The sequence below is a fragment of the Strix uralensis genome, chromosome 5 (genome assembly GCF_047716275.1).
Source record: "Strix uralensis isolate ZFMK-TIS-50842 chromosome 5, bStrUra1, whole genome shotgun sequence".
Taxonomy (NCBI): Eukaryota; Metazoa; Chordata; class Aves; order Strigiformes; family Strigidae; genus Strix; species Strix uralensis.
In genome coordinates this window covers 41,687,309-41,710,554 of record NC_133976.1, presented here as the reverse complement: position 1 = coordinate 41,710,554, position 23,246 = coordinate 41,687,309, and positions in this window count along the sequence as shown.

Below are 23,246 nucleotides of genomic sequence, written 5' to 3'. Positions count from 1 at the left end.
AAAAATACTTTTGAGTTTTCCTACCACATACCTAATGCACTGCTGGCCTGAAAAGGGGATTAGAAATTGAAGGACATATGGAGAATTGTGCCAGAGCAAGAGTTTGGCTATGAAGGAACCTCACAGTATTTCATAGATGTTTTTATTTAGTGATCTCTCTATGACTAAATGTCTCCTCCAAACATACAGAATACAGAGGACATTGAATTAACTATAAATGTCTTATCTGGCTGCCTTGGACATTTAGGCCATAAATTTCAGGTACAGAACTTAGCACAATGGAGCCAGTGCTTGTTGATTAGATTTCTGAAGAATTATCACCAGACAAAAAGTTAATTATAGTTATTGGTATTATTAGCATCCTACAATACTACTACTAATTCTTATCAGCCGATCTTTAGCTGTCTCTTAGCAGAATTTAGCAAGAAATCTGAATCTCAACACCACCAGCTATTGAGAAGGTACAGAATCAGAGCTATGTAACTGTAGTATAAAATCATCTCGTTACTCTCCCAGCAAAATAATCATTCAGTATAAGCTATTGGAAGTAGACATCCTTTCCTGTTAACTGCTACTGTCATTCTCACTACTTAGCAGAAATATTAAAACAAATATAAAAGTACCTTAGCCTGAAGTGAGAAAAAACAATATGTAACAAAAACCAGTCTTCTCAGGTTCTGGACATGTCAAAAATAGTTAACTGCTCAGCAGTCCCAGCCCTAACCGCTAATGGGATAATCTAAAACCTCTTTGTCCGTTAATTAAGTTATCCCTGATTCTCAAATTAAGAAATCAAATAAAGATAAATACGTAATTTTCTTTCCTTTCATGCTTCAATTCCCAAAAGTGCTGCACATATGTTTTCTATGATCAGCCTCAGATGATGCAAATGATGCAAAAGGTACAGTATATAAATACAGCCAGAAAGAAACCTTTGAAATACCATTCTCTATTTGTTTAAAAGAAGAAAAAAGGAAGTGTTGAAGTGCAGAGGTGTACAAGAGTAGATGAATAAGACTCTGTCCCTGACAACTGTGACCTCAAAATTTCCACTGGAAGTTGTTTCTTCACAGAGAAGGAGCGAAGTACAGAGGGCACTCTCCAGCGCCCACTTAATGAAATGTCAAACAGTGCTTCTACCATTCATTTCTAACATAAAGATAAAAAGCCACTTGTTATCCCCCTCCTTCAAATCCTTAGGACCTCCTCACCCAGAAGGGACTTGAGTCCACATCTGCTGCAAGAGTCCAAACCAACAGTTTTGCAGGAAGGTTGACAAAGAAATAGTGAAACTGGGCCACTTTCACTCAAAAAGGAGGAGAATAACTGTTGCTATCAGTGGATGTTCTGCTGCTCATCCTACACAGGTGTGTCTTGGAGCCTCTGGGAAGAACAGCAGGACATGGCAGTCACAGGGGTCTTCGTGATGGTGCAGCCCTACCAGGGCTGTAGCCCTGTGCTCGAGACCTTCAGCACAGAGACAAAGCCATAAATTTGACTTCTGCTTCTGGGACTGTTTATTTTTTACATAAATCTCTCTCATGAACTCCAAATTTCAATGAAAGAGGAAGCTGTCAGACCCACTTGTTGATCAAATGGGGTCAGGGACTATCCAAGAGAGACAAATTTAGCCTGAGAACGGTGGTGCCTTTCTAATACCTCGAGTTCAGCATCGGAGCTCCAGGCTGATGTTGAAAAAGCAGCTTTGAATGGGTTCCTCTTGAGTAACTCTGAACTGGGTCATGTGAATAACTCTGCTTGATTTTCCACTTCACAGAGTGGGGCTCTTCAGTTACCACTGTGGGACACAGTGCATGGGAGAGTTAAACGTTTCACTTCAGGAGCTGAGAACCAGATACTCAAAAAGTTGCAGTGTGGCACCTGACTCTACCAGTCATGTCCACTACTGGCAAGTAATGTATATCCTCCCAGTTAATTCTGTACCTAAAACACAAGGATCCTAATATGCCACAGGGGAGTTCAAATACTGTGATTTTTTTTTTTTTTTCTGAGAAGCCAGAAAGGAAGATTATGGAAAGGAAAGGACTTATGGGGAAAAAAGTATTTGGTTATGAATTAATAGGTAATCAAACAGAATGGGTTGAAATGTGAAAATCCAGCTGAAGAAAATAAATTCTTAATCTAACTAATTTTGAAAATATGTTGGTAGGTGTTGCAGATTTTTTCTCTTCAGGGAGCCCATTTGCCATTTCTTCTGCACACCAGAAGCCTCCATCAACCAGTGGCTGTTCTTGAGATATTGCCCTCTCTTAGGGAGATCCCCTGTTGCCATTTAAGCCATCTTCTTGTCTAACATGCAGAGGACAAATCTGAAGCTGAAACTCCTCTATTTTTCATTGTAGGATAAAGATATAATTAATTCACATCAGCAGTCACTATATGGAACAGAAATTATTTCAGATTCCTTTAGGAATTCTCTAAGCCTAAGCTTATCAGCCCAGCAAGGTATTTGGACATCCAAGCTTAAAGCATATGAGCTGCCCTAGGATTTCATGTGATTTAGGTAACTTGAGTTCACTTAGAATTAGGCTGGCATAAAACACTAATCTTTCTCTTGCCTCCCTCCAACATGTACTACTGTGGATGGTAAGTATTTCGTTTCATAACTGGGCACAGAATTGCAACAGTAGTTGTGGTTTTCAAAGAAATAGCATTAAAAATTATGTTCAGGAACAGTTTTACCTGTTGCTACATTTAAAAAGGTGACATACAATTATATGATTACTACCTAGTGTAAAATTGTACATGCATTACATGTTTGTAGAAGAGATCATATTCTCTAGGTATTCAGCTATGAGTCACATCAAAAAACCTGCTACCCAGTGCGAACTGAATCCCTCAAGTTACCCATGGAGATAGCTTCAATTTATGGCTGAAGCAACTCCTAAGGCCCCACTGTTTTGACAAATCCCTTAGACTACAGCCTTGCTACCATTTTTCTTTGCCTTGTTTTTGGTAGCAATTATGCACCAAGACTTCACTGTACTGATACCCACAGAAAGAAGCTGATGATGGGCACAGGCTGGGTGTGCCATGGTTTCTGCAGGCATAGCATGCCTGGGGAACTTGGCTGATATCTAAAAGGTGAATGATGCTGCCACCTGGGAGACTGCTGCCTCCCCACCTGGACTGGGTGTCAGACAGGCTCTTCTGGGTGCTCAGGCTGGGACAGGCCAGCTACACAAAGGTGCAGTGAAGCAGAGATATGGTTTTTTGCGGGGGTGGGTGGCACTTGCTTATCACCATATTTAGACACCTGTTTCTACACAAATTGTTTTTTGGCTGTAACCTCTGCCAGCCTAAAGGTGTGATTCTTGATGTCATTAACAATTAGATTTGCTTGTGCCCACTTACACCCACTTACCAGCCCCTGGGTACTGCCATGTTATTAGAAATCTGGAAGATTCACACACATTCTCCATGTGTGATGTTTTTATACTATGTTTATTGCAATATCAGCATAATAGCTGAAATAATACTAATAAAAATGAGGAAGAATCATAGTACACTTGCTCAATCTCTGTTTTTGCATTAAAGTATTAGAACGATATCCCTGAAAAGGCAAATTGCCCCTGACAGGTACCTCACTGTGCATTGGAAGTAGCAACCTCCAGTCCCTATGAATGGTCTGTTCTACTGTGACAACTGAATCTGGCCCAAGACCTGATCCTGTCCCCTCTCTTGGGATATTGCATTGTTTTGCTAGCCCTGCTGCCTTCTTTCCCCATAGCCCCACACCATATCTTCACATGACCAGAAGGAAGCACCTTCACCATATAACCAAAACACCGAGGCTGGCTGGCAGGTGCCAGCTGTATGCTGCACTCTACAACCAGGACTGCTTGGTGTCCTCTCATCTGGCTGGAAACACAACACTTATGTAAGGAGAGTACATGAGTAAGGTTCAGGAACCTTCCTGTCACATGGAGAGATCACCACCAATCTGCCCACATGATGGAAACACATCCTGGTCTGTGATGACAAGGGGCTGGAGTATCCCCCCAGAAAACCTTATCTGACCTCCTCCAGTGGAAAGATTCCTGCCAGTGATACATATCCTGATGGTTTTTTTATTCTGTTATCAGCTGCTTCCAAGCCACTGCTAACCACATACTTAGTGTATATTCGTTGGCTTGCTCCTGCACTCAGAAGCACATTTCTTACATTAAAATCCTTGTTTATCCATATGGGAATCATTCAAATGCTCAGTTCTTTGGGTGAATGAGATCAGTTTATTCATAGAATGGCATTACCAAGCCCTACAGAAATAGATGTCCGAGTCACCCTTGACAGCCTTCCTTCTCCACCCACTTCTCCACAGAAAGGAGGTCACATATTTGCACTGTAAGTGGATTGGCACCTCTTCTCTTTTCATCAACGGATGTAGTACTTAAACAGAATTCAACACTGACCAGATGCTTCCTGCCATTCCCTTAACAAATGTAGACCACTTAAAGGGAGAGTTTAAAGGATCAAGTAACTAAAGTGAATTTATTAAAGCAAAGGCACAGAAATTCCAATTAATGATGGTTGTCATGAAATGAATTGCTCCTTTTCTGAAATACACACTAAAAAGTGTCTTCAAAGGAATTGATAGTTTCATTTATACATTTCTATAATTATAGCCCCCAGACTTATCTCTTAACCGTCTTTATTTCCATTCACAAAAAAAAAAAAAAAAAAAAAAGTTGTAGAGCTTTTATTTTCTGCAGAGGAATAGAGTTTATATCTCAGAGTTTATTCTGAGAGAATAAGAATCAGGGTGAGCCTAGTAAACAGTACAAAAAGCCTCAGTTTTTGTCCACAGTTTTTGTCCATAGAAGGAGAGGAGGTTCCACTTGCTAATATATTGACTCTGGCTACACTATGTCATGTACATCTCCTTGTCAGATACAAGTAAGTGCCTGTTTCTTCATGCACATGAAAATCTTAAAATGTTCACTTTTCGCAAAAGAAAAATAATCTTGCTTTCAAAGCAGGTGGGTCATGGTAGCCTAAAGTCATTTGCAAAGCAGAAAATGCTTCAGTGTTAAGTCTTCTGTTATTCCATGCATGTGCACAGTTTACAATATGTACTAAGTGCATAAATATTTATTATAGTTTTATAATTGCGCTTTTACTGTGTGGTTCACTGACATGGGGCTTAGAATCTTCCTCTGTTTCTCAGCTTTGCATTCAATAAAATGTACACCAAAGTACAATCCTCAGATTGAATAGTGCCGAATGAACTGAGATGTAGAGACACTTATGTCTGGCGCTCCGTGTACTACATAAAATTGCCAAAGTGTATTTACAAGACAGAAAGAGAGCATCTCAAAGGAACCACTCTCTCACATCTCCTAACAACACTGCAGATTTGTTTCAAGTTGAAACCTTCCTCACTTGATACTTCTTCAAGAATTGTAAATATAAGCAAACAAGTTTAGTAATGACAAATGTTGCCTTCCAAATTGCAATCATATCTGTTCTTAGTTACAGCAATTTCTACCAAAAAAAAAAAATCCCACAAACTATTGGAGCTATTTAGACACTTATCATTTTTAAGACTTAGAAATACAGACCTGGAGTAAAGCCAGTCACTTGAATTGTGGAGATGTCCATTTCAAGTATATCTTTTGTAGTGATCGTTGCTGACTTGTCGTTGAGATCTATTGGCCTTCTCCAGTTTCTTTACTGCTGAAAAACAATTTTATTTTTCAGTATTTATCCTGATCCTTTTATAAGCTTTCTGCTTTTGTTTGCAGTATTATTTAACTTGTTGTCCTAAATAAATCTGGAGGAACCTTAGCCTCAAAATCACAGTGCCAATTTTATCTCCTTTATCATCCTTTCAGCCTGAGTACATGCTTTCAGACCCAGTGAGTCAAATTCCCAAGTTTCCCATGGTACATTGAACCATAAGTTCATAATGAATCTCAAAGCAATCATAACAGTCCCTAACATACAGCGCCACCCCACCACCTCTCCTTCCTTGTCTATCCCTCCTAAAGGGCTTGTAACCATCAACTGGTGCACTCCAGTCATGGGAGACATCCCACCATGTTTCTGTAATAGCCACTACATCATAATTTTCCTGTTGCATCATGGCTTCAAGCTCCTCCTGTTTGTTCCCCATGCTGTGTGCATTGGTATACACTGCACTTCAGATGGGCTGGTGTTTTGCCCCCTTCTCCCTTCAAATCTAGTTTAAAGCTCTCTCAATGAGTCCAGCTAACTCCTGCCCCAAGACCCTTTTCCCCCTCTGGGACAGGTGCATCCCATCTGATGTCAAAATCTCTGGTGTCCTGTATACTAACCCATGACTGAAAAATCCAAAGCCCTGACAGTAACACCAGTCTCAGAGCCACAAGTTCATCTGTTGAGTTCTCCTGTAGTCGTCTTCATCCATCCCTGCAACTGAAGGGATGGAGGAGAACACAATTTGTGCCCCCAACCCCTTAACCAGTTTCACCAAGGCCCTGAAATCTCTCTTCACTGATTTAGGACTTCTGGTAATATCATCGCTACCTAGCTGAAAAACCAAGAGAGGGCAGTGTCCTTGGGTCTCACTAGAGTGGGGAGTTTTGCCGTGAGGTCCTTCACCCGGGCCCCAGGGAGGCAGCAGACTTCCCTATGAAGCGGGTCTGGTCTGCATATTGGGCCTTCGACACCCCTCAGAATGGAGTCACCCACTACAATGACCCTTCTGGGGTTCTTTTTAGAACTGATTTTAATACCTGGTCTAGAGCAACCCGGCCTTGGTGGACCTTGATCTTCCTCCTTATTTGACTAATTTTCTTCATCCTTCTCTACCTCATTCACAAGTTCCAGGGCCCTGTATCTATTGTGAAGGGGCACCATGGAAGGTGAGGGAGGTCGGGAGAGGATCTTCCTGTCTCCCTGAGCAGGGACCTGTTTCCAGCCTCCCCCATCTCTTAGGTCCCCTCCTTCTGCCTGGTAACAAGAGGGTGAGGGATCGCCTGCCTCTTCTGGAGCCTCCATTTGCTCCTGTTGCTTCAGGGGTGCTGAGGTGCTACTCCACCAATCAATTTCCCTTTCGCACTCCCTAACACTTCTTAATCTTTAACCTCTTCTTTGAGTTCCGCCACCAGGCTGAGCAGGTCATCCAGCTGATCACAGCGCACACAGGTGTTGTCACTGCTGCCCTCCGACAGGATTGACAGGCTCAGGCACTCCCGGCAGCATCTCTTCACCAGCAAGTGAAAAAAAGGACTTTAATGCAATCCAGTCTGATACCTATTCAGAGAATAGTGACTGTGTGCATTCACTCAGCTCAGAACTGGTCTGAAAAGGGAACCTGAAGGGCATTAAGCAGTTTCCAATCTTTATATCTGAGTCTGACAGTTCGTGATTAATGACCAGTTGCAAAAAGGCCTCTGCTTTGCACCTGCAAAATGACAGTGAGCAGGGAGGTGTCCAGGCATCTGGCTGCTGCTGCTGCAACAGAAATGCCTGCCTTCACATGCAAGTTATAAATCGCTAAACAGTTAAGTCCCAAAAATACTCAGTGAACCAGAAAAAGGATGAGGAAATGCAAGCGGACACTGTGGCAGAGGATTGATGTAGATTGGGATTCCTGGGATGTGGAGTCCATGTGGATGTTTAAAAACGGGAGGCGTACATTTGCTGTAAGGCAAACCTGAGCATGGAAATTGCTGTTTACCAAATACAGAGAACATATCTTCAGACTCTGCCTTGATTTTCTTTTAAATTAATGGAATACATTAAGGAAAAAAGAAAAGGAAGTAAAGTCTTAGGGGCAAAATACATACACTACATCCAGAATACTCTTAAAAATTAAAGATATACAAAATCCAAAACAGAAAAACAAAGCAACAGAAACTCTCAACTCATTTTGAAAAACTTATCGACCATGGTATATCTTTCCATGCAAATACATCTACTCCTGAGAGGGGTCCTGTGTCAGTGAAGGAGCAATCCTCTTTGACAAGTCAGCTACATCCTTGACAAAAGTGTATCAATTAATATAACTTCCTCAACCTCCTTTAAACATTTTTATATACAGATTTATATTTAGGCACTGTGTAGACAGTGCAGATAAATGAGTCCTTTGCAGGGAGGTGCTGTGATACTGCTGGAAGTAGTACCCCTTTTTGCTCTGCAGCCCAAAATCCACTGATTTCACTGGAGGGACCTGGGCATGAAGTAGCAACCAATCCAAAGCACGTAACTGTTACTTATTCATTAAACAAAATCCATGTGGGATGTTGTCCACAACTCGGAAAAATCTCCAAGTATTTCTGAATGGCAAAGTAAGACACAGGATATTGTAAGGTCTGTTGGGCCAGAAAGAGGGTGCAAGATGGGGTATGACAGTGGAGCCATGCAATAAGGCCACTGCAGGAGAAAATTCTTGGTTTTCATGGGCTCCCACGCTTTTTCTTTTACCCTATCTTTGTATGATATACAAACTGCCACCCTCTCTTCTGTGCACATGGATGGAGAATAGCAAGTGGGCCAAATAACATGTCAAAGTCATCAAAAAGACAGGTACAGATTTTTCTCTTCCTTCAACACATAGCATCTCTTTCCTTCCTGCACCACACAGCAGCTGGATCTACTTCTCTCTGGCTATAGCTGACTATTTATAACACTTTGCTATACTAATTTCCTGCAGGTCCACCTGCATTTTATCAGCTTATATATTTTCCCAAAAAACGTTTTTTACTTTATCTCTTTTCTAACATTATGATTTGCAGCAGTGGCTTTGTTTGGATCTTGGAGTTTCTTACAGTCTTAACTTTTCATGCTTTCTTAAATATAGATTCAGTTCTACAACTGAATAAACATACAAGGAGTGCAGCTTGTGGTCTGGTGATTGTATTGACTATTTTTAAAGAAAACAAGGAATCACTGAAATCATCTTTTCTGTTTGGAACCAGTTATTCTTTCAGCTCTGCTCAACTCAGCAAAGAAAGCTTTTTTATTTAACATAAATAAAGTACACGCAAACAGCATGAGCTGCCCATGGTAACTATGTTTTTCACTGACGTGATTACAGAGGGAATTTTCACCCCTTCCTTCTTTCATTAGTGTTTTTTAGCAGTCTTGTTCAAGACTAGCACCAACTTTACTTCAGTAATACTTGCTACATTGGAAAGTAAGTGAGAACCACTCAGCAGTAGAAAATTGATGTGCAATACCATCTGACATGTTTATAGCAGCATTTAATTATTTAATCAATTTAATAACAGAATATTTAAACCAGCATTAAAAAAAAACCATTGGGCATAACCAATTCGGTCTATAAATTTTGCTCTTCTATTTTCATTCTTCAATTACATTCTGCGAACTAATCGGCAACACTTGATGGGAATATAGGATGTAGACAGACTATAACAGGTGGAGTAATCAGATCTTCAGAAGAAAATTAATTTGTACAGTCACTATTACTCTCTCATACACACACATTCAGATCCGCACACACAGCCAAGCAAACAGCCCTGAGTATTGTTAATTGTGATTACAGCCAAATGTCATAAAACACATTTCACTATATTCAAGGGAATGATAGCTGTGCTCATTCTTTTATCTTTTTATTTTCTTTGACATTATCTTTCCAATCTTCATCTATGCTTTTGCTTGCTTTTCTTCTTGACATGTGAACAAAATAATTGTCTTGTATCCCAGTATTCATACTAGGTTTATCTGAACTTCATTAAAAGCACTCTGTTAATTTCTGAATTGAACAGAAAGTATGTCAAAATGTCTAATGATGGTTCTCATGAGACACAGTGAGACACCTCAGTGTGAAAAGTAATAATAAATTATTTATAAGAATATTCTATCAAGACTAAATTTCTCCCATCATATATCCTCATTTCAACCAGCTAAAATTCTTACTTTCAGAAAAGCAAGCAATTCTGGCTCTGTGAAACTATTAGGCATTGTGGTTTAACCCCAGCCAGCAACTAACCACCATGCAGCCTCTCTCTCACTCCTCCCCATTCCCAGTGGGATGGAGAGGAAAATTAAAAAAAGTAAAACTCATGGGTTGAGATAAGAATGGTTTAATGACTAAAATAAACTAAAATATAATAACAATAATGATAAAATATAATAATTATAATGAAAATTAATATAATATAAAAGAGAGAGAGGAATAAAACCCAAGAAAGACAAGAGATGCACAATGCAGTTGCTCACCACCCACTGACCGATGCCTGAGCAGCAAGCTGCCCCCCAGCCAGCTCCCCCCAGTTTATAGACTGAGCACAATGCCCTACGGTATGGAATATCCCTCTGGCTAGTTCAGGTCAGCAGTCCTGGCCATGCTCCCTCACAGCTTCCTGTGTACCTGCTCACTGGCAGAGCATGGGAAACTGAAAAGTCCTTGACTTAGGATAAGCACTACTTAGCAACAACTAAAACATCAACGTGTTACCAATGTTATTCTCACACTGAATCCAAAACACGGCACTGTACCAGCTACTAGGAAGAAAATTAACTCTATTCCAGCTGAAACCAGGACAGGCATTAATATTACCTCTCTGGGTGGGCTGTTGTCTTTCTGAAGCCCCTAGGTGCTTCTTCTCACTCATCACACATACACCGCTTGGCCCCTCAAGCAGGAGCTGGAGCTGGTGACTTGCTCATGGACTGGACCTCCTCCAGCAAACATCAAAGCCTGGCAGACACTGACCTGTAAATGGGGCTTGGGAGGGTTCAGGCAGCTCAGAAGAATGCCTCTACCAAGGCAAACTGTAATTGAACCTCTTTTTCAGAGAGCTGTTCAAATCAGCATATGAAAGATAGTACAACATACAAGATATCCTGTGCTGTGTTTGCTGCTCCCAGGGACTCACACTTCCTAATGAGCTGAACTGGGAGCTGAAGGATTGTCTGGATTACTTCAATTTTAGGGATGACTTCAAGAGCAGAGTGCTTAGTTAAAGCACCTTGAGCATCTGCTATGGGCTGGTTCCTCAGAAGTTCAGCATGAGGAGCTGCCAAACAGCCATTCAGCATGGAATTAGACAGGAGCTCTTAAATCTCTATCCTGAATAAAAAGTAAATTTCTCCTTTGTGCAGCATTGCTACGCTGGAGCAAGGTTGCAGCAGAACTCTCAAGATCCTCAGATGAAGGAGCAGATCCAAGGTGTACGATTGCAGCCCTGATGAAAGGACTGGAAGCCGCTCGTGGTGTCTAACTCCCACCATCTCTTGTGCCCCTGGCATCCCTTCTTAGCTCGTTCACACTAGACATCTCCCACTCACACGGGGACTACACAGGAGGGCTCAGTGGGACTTCCTGATACCTGGAGGAGGGACAAACTCCTCCACATCCTGTGTTTGAATACTGCCTGGTCCTCTGCATCACCCAAACACTTCTTCAATTTATTATCACTGTACAAGAAAGAAGGAAGCATTTACCTTATAATCAGCTGATTGGAGAAAAAAAAAAGTCACATCAGTCATGAATTTGAATCACAAGACATCCAATTAACCACTCTGGGGCTGCCTTTATTGGGGTTTTTCCTTCATTCTTCCTACCTGCCATTAAGAAAAAGAAAATGGGGGGATACTCTAATATTCTGTGGGTAGAAGGGAAAAAAGGAAAGAAACAGAAGGTGACCAGCACTCCTCTAATGCAACAAGAGGAGCAGGAAATAATTTTCAACAGAGCAGGGAAAAATCCCAGCTCCTTGCTGTAGGTATGTGTCTATCCAAGTTTCCAGCAGAGTAAGGATGTGTCACCAGGAAAGTTGTGTAAAGGGGTGCATTTTCCACTCAACTCTGAAAGCTGTGCTAGTAGGTAGTGGTAGTGCACATTCAGGCACAAATTTGTTATTGCTGTAGCTCAGCAAGATGGTCTGTCTTCCTCTCTCACGAGCCTCCCATTTTGGCTGACGTTCCTGACATTTCCAAAGCAGTCAGAGCTACAGACAGAGCCTGGCTGGTAGTCAGCTCCAGTTCCAAGAAATACCTGTGCTGCTGAGCACTGTCTCCCAGAGGGCACTTCCAGCAAGGCCTTCTCAGCATTGAACATATCTCTCCCATCATTTGGTGGTTAATAGTTCATTGTCCTCCAAAGCATATAGCGAAGACCATATGTCTGCTGTCAGAGGAAAGAAAGTGACAGAATTCTCTGTTGATACTATCCAGATCATATCCATCCTTGTGGCTATAATACATGCAGATTATTTGTTAAGTTATCAGTTTTTATAACTGCATTTATAACAAGTGTTGGAGCACCTACAGCAGGAAATCGAGGCTGCCTTTTTTCATTTTATGAGTGTGCAAATGCAAAGGAATACATTTGGAACTTGAATTTAACAGCGGCTGCAGTAAAGGCCTTTTGTTTTCATTTTCAACTAAGCTCAAAAGGGGATGCAGCACAGCCAAGCTAACTTACTAAAATAACTTTTGTACTTAATTAATAGCAAACAAAATGGTTGCAAGTGATAAATCATCCAGAGCCAGGAACGCAGAGTGAAGTCTGACATGGTGTCTCTGCTTCACACCATTAAGTTTTTGTCACAGCTTTGGGGGTTAGAGACAGACCATCAGTCTTAGCTTTAAAATAGGAAATATGTCTCATCCTTCACATTGTTTCAGTTTAGCCTTTACATTTAATTGTAGATTACCCTTCTTATGCAGAGAGCTTATTACAGTTTTCATTTTCTCTTGTTTACATTTTCATATCAATTTTTTCCCACCAATCTGCAATTTAGAGGCTGCTCAATGACACTAACGTTAATGGCATATATTATGCTTCTGTTCCACAACAGTGCATGTTTTTTAAAAACATGAAGTGCCCATTTTGCAGATGCTCTGACAGTCTCATACTCTTATCCCTGCCTCCACTCTGCAGTTATACAGAACCTTAACTTACCCAAAAGGGACATCAAGAGACCAAAATATCAAATTAATTCCATCCAAGGTCTTCTCTCACAGTCACTGCTCAGATGGAGGTTGGTTATCCACAGTCCTGTCAATGCAAACAAACAGCATTCAAAGAGCTAAACAAACGTGGAAGAGCAGATGTCAACAAGAGGAATTGTTCCCCAATTTATCATTGGGGAACTGTCCAGTGTCAGGATGTCGCTGGAGATCAGAGGGGACAGTGAAGGGGATAAGATCCAGGCAGCACATCTGTCTTTGTAGCTTCCGTAATGTCTATCTTTTTTGTCTTATCTACTTTGTAGCATTCAAGCAAGGCCAGGTGGGGAGGGCTGCAGTGTTCTCAAGAATAAGGAGATTCAGGTTTTCCCTACTCAACCTGAGTTGAGTGTTTTTCCTAAACTAGACTGTGAAAACACACAGCTTGCAATCCCACTGTGCTTTACACACCAGAGTGAGGGCTTTTGTCAGGCACTCACAAAGCTTTCTGGGAATTTGTAGAAGTCATTTCAGAAAAGATCCTCATTTCATGGGATTTTTTTTAAACCTCCATATGAGGCCAATACAAAGGGTCTACCCGGTGCTTGCTACAGACAATAACAAGGACAAAGGTTGATCTGTCGTGCTAGCAATAATGGGAGAACTGTTGCTGCTCTTACTGCTGAGCAGTAAGATTGCATCTGCTCACACTGAGAAAGTATTCAGCACTTGTTCCAAGGAAAATGGATGCTCACCTTTATTGCTCTTTTCCTGGAAAAGTAACTTCTTGCTTTCTCCAGCAGGAGTGGTCATAATGGTTGGTCAAGCGTTTTGTTCCTACGCAGAGACTTGAGTTTCCACATACGTGTGTGTAAAAAGGAGTGGGAGGGAGATGTTAGGGGCTGTTGTGAGGAAGACTGTGCCAATATTTTCATAGAACTGCTTTTCATTACAAATTTAAACTCCTAAACATCGAAATATTTTGTATCCAAAACACTAAAGTCCATTCTGCTGCCCATGCCTTCCATAATGTCTATCTTTTTTGTCTTATCTACTTATCTTATCTAGACCACATATATCCCTCTTCTGCCCTCCTGATGCTCATCAGAATAAGTCGGTCCACAAGAGAAAGATTTATCCCTGGCAGAGGAGATGGGATTCAGTTTTTCTACTGCCAAATCTGGGAAACAGTTTGCCTTATGTCATTTGTGCATGTCACTACTAATATGGCTAATTGTATCTACTTAGTCTCTCAGACATATGAATTTCTTTTCCCTCCTGTGAGAAAAATCAGTGGACTATGTCAGTGGTTCAGACTGTGATGTATAACACTGTAGGGAGAGGGATGCAGTATGCATGGATGGACCAAATGTTCTCTAAAGACTTGGTCTCACCTTGTGTGAATGAAAATGTAAGATCCTAGTTGTGCTAGAATTGACCAGGTCAAGCAGGAGAAATGTTATTTACTGGCTTACTGGTTCAGTTGCAGATCTTTCAAGATGTTGCTTAAAGTATGGACAGCTGCCTAAATACATTCACAGAGGGCTTGACTCTGTTTCAGAGTTTTCCCAGCTACGTGCAGCTGTGGAGCACCAAACTACCGATTTTGCTGTAACTTTGCACTAAAGTGCCCTGTTTCATCCACACTGTTTCTCCCTTTTATACAGTTTTTAATTAGTTTTGAGCTTGATGAGGGCCATTAGAGGCAATAATTGAGATGGTCTTATTGTAAGGTTACTCCAGATACAGGTAACTGGCAGGATTTTAGTCCTTTTAAAATTCAATTCAATTCCTTGTACTACTACAGTTGAAAAAATGTTTACTGCCCCATATTTTTCAACCCTCGATCTTTTTCCTTGTAAAACCAGCACAGGCAAAGACACGAAAGTGATATAGTCTGCTCCACCCACTACAACAAGACATAAACACTTGATTGTGTCCTACCGACAGGGCTATTTTAGGCTTTAATTATATGAGTTGTCCTTGCTCATTAGCTGTATACTACTGAAGTGCAACAAAAGTAAGTGATTCATTGCTGACACATGGCATTTCATGAGCAGTCATTAATTAGCAAAGTAGCACTTGGATATAAATTGGTGAAGAGCATCAGTAAATGGAACTTTAATCAGGATCTCCTTTAACCCTCCTTTCCTCATGCGTCTCCGTGGTGTTCAGAGGCTCAGCTCCCGTGGAAATGCAGCTCTTCCCCACAGCAGCAGAGCACTCACCACCGGCATTGCCAGTGGTGTAAACTACCACCCCTCCAACTGCAGCTGTGCTCATTTACACCAGCCAGGGTCAAAAACCTGGCCCAAGTAGGAAACAGAGTGTTTTCTTCTTGAAATCAAGTGAAAAGGAAATTTGCTGCTAGTCCGACACCCTGCAAAAGGCCTTCATGTCAGTGAAGATTGCAGGTTGGGGGAAGAGGTGCAGTGGGTTAGACTGCTGCATGCAGTCATTTGCTTCTCCCAAATCCATCTGAACACTGGCAAACATTTTTGTTCCGCAACGCTTGGTGTATTTGCAATATTGACATAAAGTGCATTGAGTTCAACGGGCAAGAACAAGTAGAAGGCTTCATAATCTACCCCTCTAGGTTCTTTACAAGGTATATAACAGTGCTTTAAAACAAAAAAAAAAGGGGGTGAAGTATAAAGACAAGAGCATGAGAAGAGGGCTTTCCATGCCATGGCATGTAACCTTTTTTGCTAGTACAAATGGACTTCAGTTTGATAAATTTCACTGCCATGAGAATCAATGGAATTAATGATTTGTCAATTCTGCCACAAGGCTAGGACAAATCTGTGTTTTATTTTCCAGTCCCAAGAAATGGAAAATCAAACTTTCACAACAACAGAGCTTTGTGGTCCCCTCCCTGTTGGTAAATGAGACATTTATTCACATAACAGATTACAAAACTGGAGAATGTCATTTACTTGAAAGCACTACCCTTTGAATGGCTTCAGAGCACTTTGTAAGTCTGTGCGGTGATTTCTATGTATTGCTGTAGTGGAAGTACCCGTCTTAGGAGTTCTGTTTACAAGAGATGCATGAAACTTGTGCTGGTTTCAGCATAGGCTGATTATGTATTCAGGATATATTTGCAGATACCTAAGGCTGCTGGCTATTACGGAAGAATATAAAAATCAAATTCTTTTTCGAACGTTACTGTTATTTTTTTCAGCTGGAACATCAATTTAACATTTTAGGGGAACTGCTTTCTTTTTAAAATGATGTTGTGAAGAGAAGTTTCCACTGGTAGGTGACTGAGAGCAATTTATTCATCCTGTCTTAGCTACACTAAGTTCTATCACAGATAAAGAGTTATTAGACAGAAGATTCAGGTGACCCCCTACCTGCAATGGTCCTACACTGTCTGCAGGGACATATCTGAAACACCCTACCAACTTTACTCATGAAGATTTTACAGACATCTTATCACATAGAAAACCTCAAGGAGATTTTTGAGAGGAGTCATGAGGAGCAGGCATTCCTTTAGAAGAAACTACAGGTTCCACTAAAACAACAACATAAACAGGTGAGAGCTCCTAATTTGAGTAGGAAGTTTTGGTGATTCCTGCCCTGAGCCTATCTGTACATGCTACAGTATTATTCTGGACTCACGGAGGAGAGCAGAAAGTATTTACAGATGCCACGGTGTACTAAGTCTACAGAGAAAGAAAACTTCTGTTTGTTATTTGAGAATTCACACTTGTAATGTTAGGGCTGTAACTAAGTTGAGGGCTCTATATATACTTCAAAATGAGCTATGCAATAAGCATTGGCTCACAGGTTTCAGCAAAGGCAACCCTGGGTGCAGATCGGAGGAGAACGCCCAGTCCAGTCTGATAAGGAGAACCAGGAAAGGTCAGAGGTAGTAAGGTCTAGCTCCATTAGCTAGATCAATATAGCGAAGTTTAGCATTTACTATGAGATGTGGCCCAGCCTGGGGGGCTCACAGGATCGATAAATGAATACAAAACCCTTTACCTTCAGGCAACCAGCTAAATTCATGTTCCAAATATTGCCATCAGTTGACCCAAGCCCTTCATTTGCCTTCTGAGCCAGAGTGAAGCTGTTTTGAATTCAGCTTCACAGACAGCTGCAATGTCATGGCTCCAGACCCTGAATGGCAATTGTAAGACCGGGGCCAACAATTTAACAAATACAAAGACACTTCACATTCTGTGGTGGACAATGAAGAATAAAGATGAAGTTTACACAGCCAGGCATGGATTTAAATTGTGCTTCCTTACACTGTTACCTTTCTTTCCTAAACTGCATTGCAGTACAATTTCTCTTTTACAGATCAAGAGAACAAACAGGCCTCTGTTGCTAACTCCCCAGTATCCCCTACAAAAGCCAAAGTTAGATAGGAAACACTGGTAAGGAACTAGGCAATATTTTTATTTAAAACAAACTGACTGAAGAGTGAAATTTAATTACTACACACACTGCAACAATTCATCAAATGGTTGCTAGTTACTTCTATGCAAGAAAAAAAAATCTTAATTTTCTTGTGTGTTACCAGCTTTTAAAACTAAATAACATGCAGGAAAAAGATACTTTTTTCTCTGACATGATGATCAATCCTGTGAGAACCTGGGGAGGGTTATCACTGAAGTTCCACATTAAATGAAAAGCATACTGTCCTTTGATATAGTCTGAGACACATTTAGGACATCAATAACAAGACATCATTAATCTCCCTGCTAAAATGGACGAGGAGTACTATCAGGTCACTAACTATTTAGACAAAGTAAAAAACAATATAAAATTTAGTAGACATCAGAATAGATCAGTTCTAAATTTGCACTAAAATTTTAGCTAACAGCTGAGTTTATACATCTGTGTTTTCTGAGAAAGACATAGAGCAGCCTTTGCAAATTAGTAAGAAATACACTACATACCGAGTAAATTTTTGTGCACATACATTACAAAGTCTGTTAGCTTATGAATCCATCATTTAAAATCATCCTTAGAATAGCTCTAAGAATATTTATATCATTCAGACAAACAAATAAATTCCAGACCTTTTAGAGGTGACAACTGACTTGCTTCTAGTTTGTCTGGGCTTCTAATCCATGCTGCTAAATTATGTTTGTGTTCTGTGTCACAAGAGCCAGAGACATTTAATAAAACAAAGACCAGAGAAATTCAGCACCTCAACCTGTAATTGAGGCTAAGCATATACCACAATTCAAAACATATTCTTCTATGAGTATGCAAGAGTGCTGTTTTAAGGTCATGCAGATCTCCATTTTAGACTCAGATGAGATACCATGAGCCAAGTCCTACACCTGTTTGCTGCAGAATTGCTTCACCTGCTTTTGCGGCACAGAAGACAGGATACAGGACTGTAAGTCTGCTCCAATACTCTTATGATCCTATGAAAATCATTAATGGTTTCCATAAGCACATTGCATTATTGTGTCGTAAACTAGTCTTCAAACACACACACACATGCTAAACCACAAACATTCTCATGTTCTGGCAAAGACATGGCAGGCCAGTCTCACATTTAATGATGTACCAGAGAAGTTCAATGCAGCTTCTGTTCCTATTGCAAGCATCACATGTGACCTTAGGGAACTCATTTACTCCGTCTGAGCTTCAGTTCTCTGTTTGTGAGACTGAACAGAACATCCCACACTGACACCTGGAGACTACAGTCACTTCAGTGCTGTGTATATTATAAATATAAACAAGAAACAGGGAACAGGTAGATTTCAGTATAACTCTATATATGGTTTCAGTTAACAGTGAATCATCCATCGCTCTAAAAACCATGATATATTTTAGTAAAACATATTAGAAGTGTGAGTTTTAGGTAATGTAGGATATGCAGAAATTATCAGCTTGATTCGGTTTTCTTCTTTTATGGTAAAATTCAATGTATCACTGTCTAATCAAAAACTATAAATTTTAAATCTATGCATTACAACATCATTTTTCTTTCTTGACTACACAGAGTGACAGTATTGCTGCACTAAAGGTCATTGGTGTGATGGTATAACTGAGCTGCATCAGCATTTGGCTAATGTTTGGTGGTGCCTTTAGCAAGAGACCTAAATGCTGCCTCAATTTAGGATTTTTTGCACTTTACGGCTTGTGGTTTTGTCAAGAAATGTACTTGGGAAGCCTTAATTCTCAGGTAAAATTGTGTGCACTGCTTGTCTGTCTGGAGCAGGTAGATCACAGATGAAGTTACAGGTGACCCAGCTCTCCATCCACAGTGCTACCAAAGGCATCAGTGCACAGACGGACTGCTTCTCAGATGATCAAATGAAATGAAAAGCTGCCCATATCTAAATGCAGCACTCATCTAAGTACATAAGCCACTGCAGCCACACTCTTGAAGTTAGCCAGTATAAATACAAACAGGCAGATAGACAAACAGGTCTGTAAGAGCCACACTTTGATTTCTAGACAAATGGCTTTAAACACAACTCCTTCATTAAACTTTGAAAGTTATCACACACGTCTGTGCTGAAAAACTGGGCCAAACTCCTTGTACTCCTTGCCAACGTGTCTCCCCCCACCCCACAAAGGATGAAACAATGTATTAGGTCTGCACTCACCATGTCTTGAACACAGCGAACTCTGCAGTTACTCAGCCCAAGCTCAAGCCAGAAGTAACAGCAGGTGGAGAATCACAGAATTGTCTAGGTTGGAATACACCTTGAAGATCATCCAGTCCAACCATCAACCCAACAAGGAGAAGGAGACTGAAAATGTGAAACAGGATGAAATTGAAACATGGGCAAAAATTGTGCCAAGACTGATGCCTCTGAAATGTTCCTCATCCCTACGTGTGAGCTAAGGATGGTGAAATTCAAAAGGAAAAGCACAGCTACTATGAAATCAAATCAGAGTAAACCCCAAAGAAAGGAATATGAGACCAGCACTGATACATTATAGATATATCTATTTTATTTCTCTCATGGAAAGCTGTATTCCCTGAATGCATAAAGTATTTTTTAACTCTCTTGCAGACAACTGATTTGTATTATACAGAGATCCCATGGGTATACATATAGTTTCTCTTCTTTATTTTTTATGTTTGTATCCTTATTTTCATCTGTGATATAGGAACTAATGTTCTAAGAAGCCAGATTTGCCAGTAAGGGTCTCTATATTTACTGGCCATATCCTAAGAAACTAGCATATATTGCCCCAGTCTCATATTTAAGAGTGATTGAGTATGTGTTGTTATTCATTGGTCCATTTTGGTTTTTTCTTGTTTGCCTATTTTTATGACATTGTTTTGTTAAAAGAAAAAACGGATACTACACTCTTCCAGCAGTAAATCATCTGTTACCATTTACATATACATAGTATAGCTGCAAATATGTCTTCCTTTCCCTTCTGGGTTTCAGATTTTATCTTCATATAACATCTGTACATTCTGAATTCAAGATAAAACATGACCTTTATTTTCTTAGTCTGCTGTGACCTCTGGGATAGAACCAATAGCCTTTTTTTTTCATGAAAGCAAATTCAGATGTTAATTGAGCTGGATATAGCAATTGGCCAACTCATATAAGTGAAGTGAAAACACATAGCTCTCAGTCAGGCTCATTTTATGAGCTGACAAAATAAAAAAATATGAAAAAAAATTACACGTCATCTACTGCTGAAACCAGAACTGCACTCAAGCAAATGAGTACAATTAACAGATTGGATCCCACATTTAGGAAATGTTCAGATCCAGATCCACCAGACACGAGAGTCTATCTGGAAGCTCTCACCACTGCCCCACAAAAAAACTGACAGATGCTCATCAGACTTGTTACAAAATTTTCTGGCTAATTCCTAACAATTTCAAAACAGATGCTAAAGTCCCTACTTTAACTTATTGAAATCAACAACTGAGGACATAATAAAACTGGATCAGGTGGGTATTTTAAAGCATAAATCATAAAATGGTATGTCAAAGTGCTGTTTTCCCAGTGATAAGAGAGTAAGAAAATATAATAGCAGATAAATGGGCTGTGTGGGAAGAAGGTACAACACATTGTAGCCAGCTCCCCATAGATGTTAAAAATGAAGAGCATCAAATTTAAAGGAGAGGCAGCAGAAAATGCATCTTAGAGGATTTAAATGGCACAGGCCAGAGACCATTTCATTACTGGTTTTGAATTACCCACAGTACCTTTTGCCAAAGTTTATGACTAAAAAAAAAAATCAAAATCATTTATGAAACCATTATTAAAACATTTCAGCTCCTGAAAACTGCTTTTCCAGTATATCTTTTTTTTTTATTTTATTAGACCATAAATATGTCAATACAATTTCATTAAAGGTATAATGAGAGACATTACCAGCAATGGAGGAAAATGGGTTCATGTGACAATTTGCAAAATGAGAACTGTCAGTATTCCTCTAGATTTTCGTGATGACACTTAGGCTTTGGACTACTTCCCCAGGGGAAAAAGCAGATAAAATGAATAAGTGGCTTCCCCCCAGCAATGTGAGAAGTCTATTAAATAGCTCTGTGACTGTGTGCTTTCTAGGAACAGGCATTTGGCACAGTGGAAGGCACCAACCTCTTCTGAACTAAACCAGGTAGAATTTATACCAAAAAAGGGGCTCAGTTTCTGCCTCCTCCCTCACTGCTGCCCTTCAAGGGGGAAGCACAGTGGCACGTTTCCAAAGGCACAAAAGCTTCCTGGGTAGGGTTCCCACATCAGCAGAGGAAAGGAGAGTTGGTGAGGGACAGCGGACCCAAAAGGCAGGTCTGCGCCTGAAGACTTGCAGATCTGTGCCGGCAGAGCAGTTCCTGGGGAGGAGAGATACCCCCCACCACGGAGGCAGAGCTCCTGGGAGCTGGGCTGCCAGTTCTCCCTCAGGGCCTGCCCAGTTTCTCTTACTCCCTCTCCAAGGACCCGCTGCCAGTCATTAGCAGAGACAGGATATTTGGCACTCTTCATTTCTTACAAAACCATGGCTCGATAAGGCAGACTGTATTTTTTTCTGCCTCTGAATCCAGAAACCATAGGGTGCAGCAAAAGCAACACAGAATTGCTAGACAACATATCCGAAATAATCTCTATTGAACCTATTGCATTTCAGGGAACTTGTTTTGATCAAAATGCTCTTTAATTCTTGACAAACTATTTCTTTTTCTAAATATACTCCTTCACCCCACTTCCGCTACGTCCCGGGGGGCAACTGGTCTAGGATATTAAACCACATGGACTGAAGCTACAGTATGGATATACTTTTTACTGCCAACAGAAGGAAATGAGAGGAAAAGAGAGGAACACGTATTAATTCACAGTTCCCTTAGGAGAAATAGCTCCAGCCTCAGCCTCCCCCATATATACTATTACTTCAAGGGTTGTCTTCATTAAAAAATATTCCCAGTGTAAACAAGGAAGTCTATATTTCCTCAATATTGAAAAAACACATTTGGCTTTGGTTTAGTTGAATTCTTCTGTCCACTTCTAACCTAAGGAAAATCAAGCAAGAAAACAACAAACAAACAAAAATATCAACCTTTTACACTACACATTTTAAACTTTCAATCACCAAATTTTTGAAACCTGCCACATCGCTAAACACAGCAAAAAGCCATGCAGAACAAAAATATTGTATCACTAGAGATACATAGCTCAAGCAGAGGCTCATGAAGGAAAATGTTTTTACAGCATTTCTTGAAAAAATCCTCATTATTGGATAGCCTCTGCAGTGGGGCTGCCTCTTTCCCTGCTGGGACTGAACAAACCTCTTCCAGCAAGGAATTACTTAGTGCCTGGCAGTGGGATGAGCAACAGTCTCTCTCTGTGTCATTATGACTGAGATTGGACACAGCACTCATGTTGACACATCTTGAGTTTGAACTCCTGCAGACTGCAGGCAGGCAGTTTTTGTGTTTGAATTCATTCACGGAAAGCACAGTTTGGGATGGTTTAGGGTTTTCTTTATGAAAGTTTTCTATTACCACTTACTATGAAATATATAGGAATCGCCTCAGTGCTGGTCAGATCGTTAAAGAATTGACTGTCTTTCTCCATGACCTTAAAAATGGACCTATTTTTGAGAGCTTTTCTGGTCACATGCAGGCTGGATATTAAATGAAATTGGAGACCCTATCTGAAGTGCCAACAAAGAGGGAACATGAGCACTTAGATTGTGGGAAATCTTGAGAGGAGCTTCAGAACTGTCTGAACATGCTGTCAAAGCAAAGATTAGTCAAAAAATACCACCCTCTGCAGCCCAAAATGTGCTGCCAGTCAATGCATCTCAAGCTTTTGCTTAATCCCAGACAGCCCTCTGAGATCAGTCATCCTGACTGCTGGCACACCTCCGCCAGGCTGGAGATGCTGGAAGCTGTGTGGTCCCTCAGCTGGAGCCAGTCTGCTGGTGGATACCCCCAG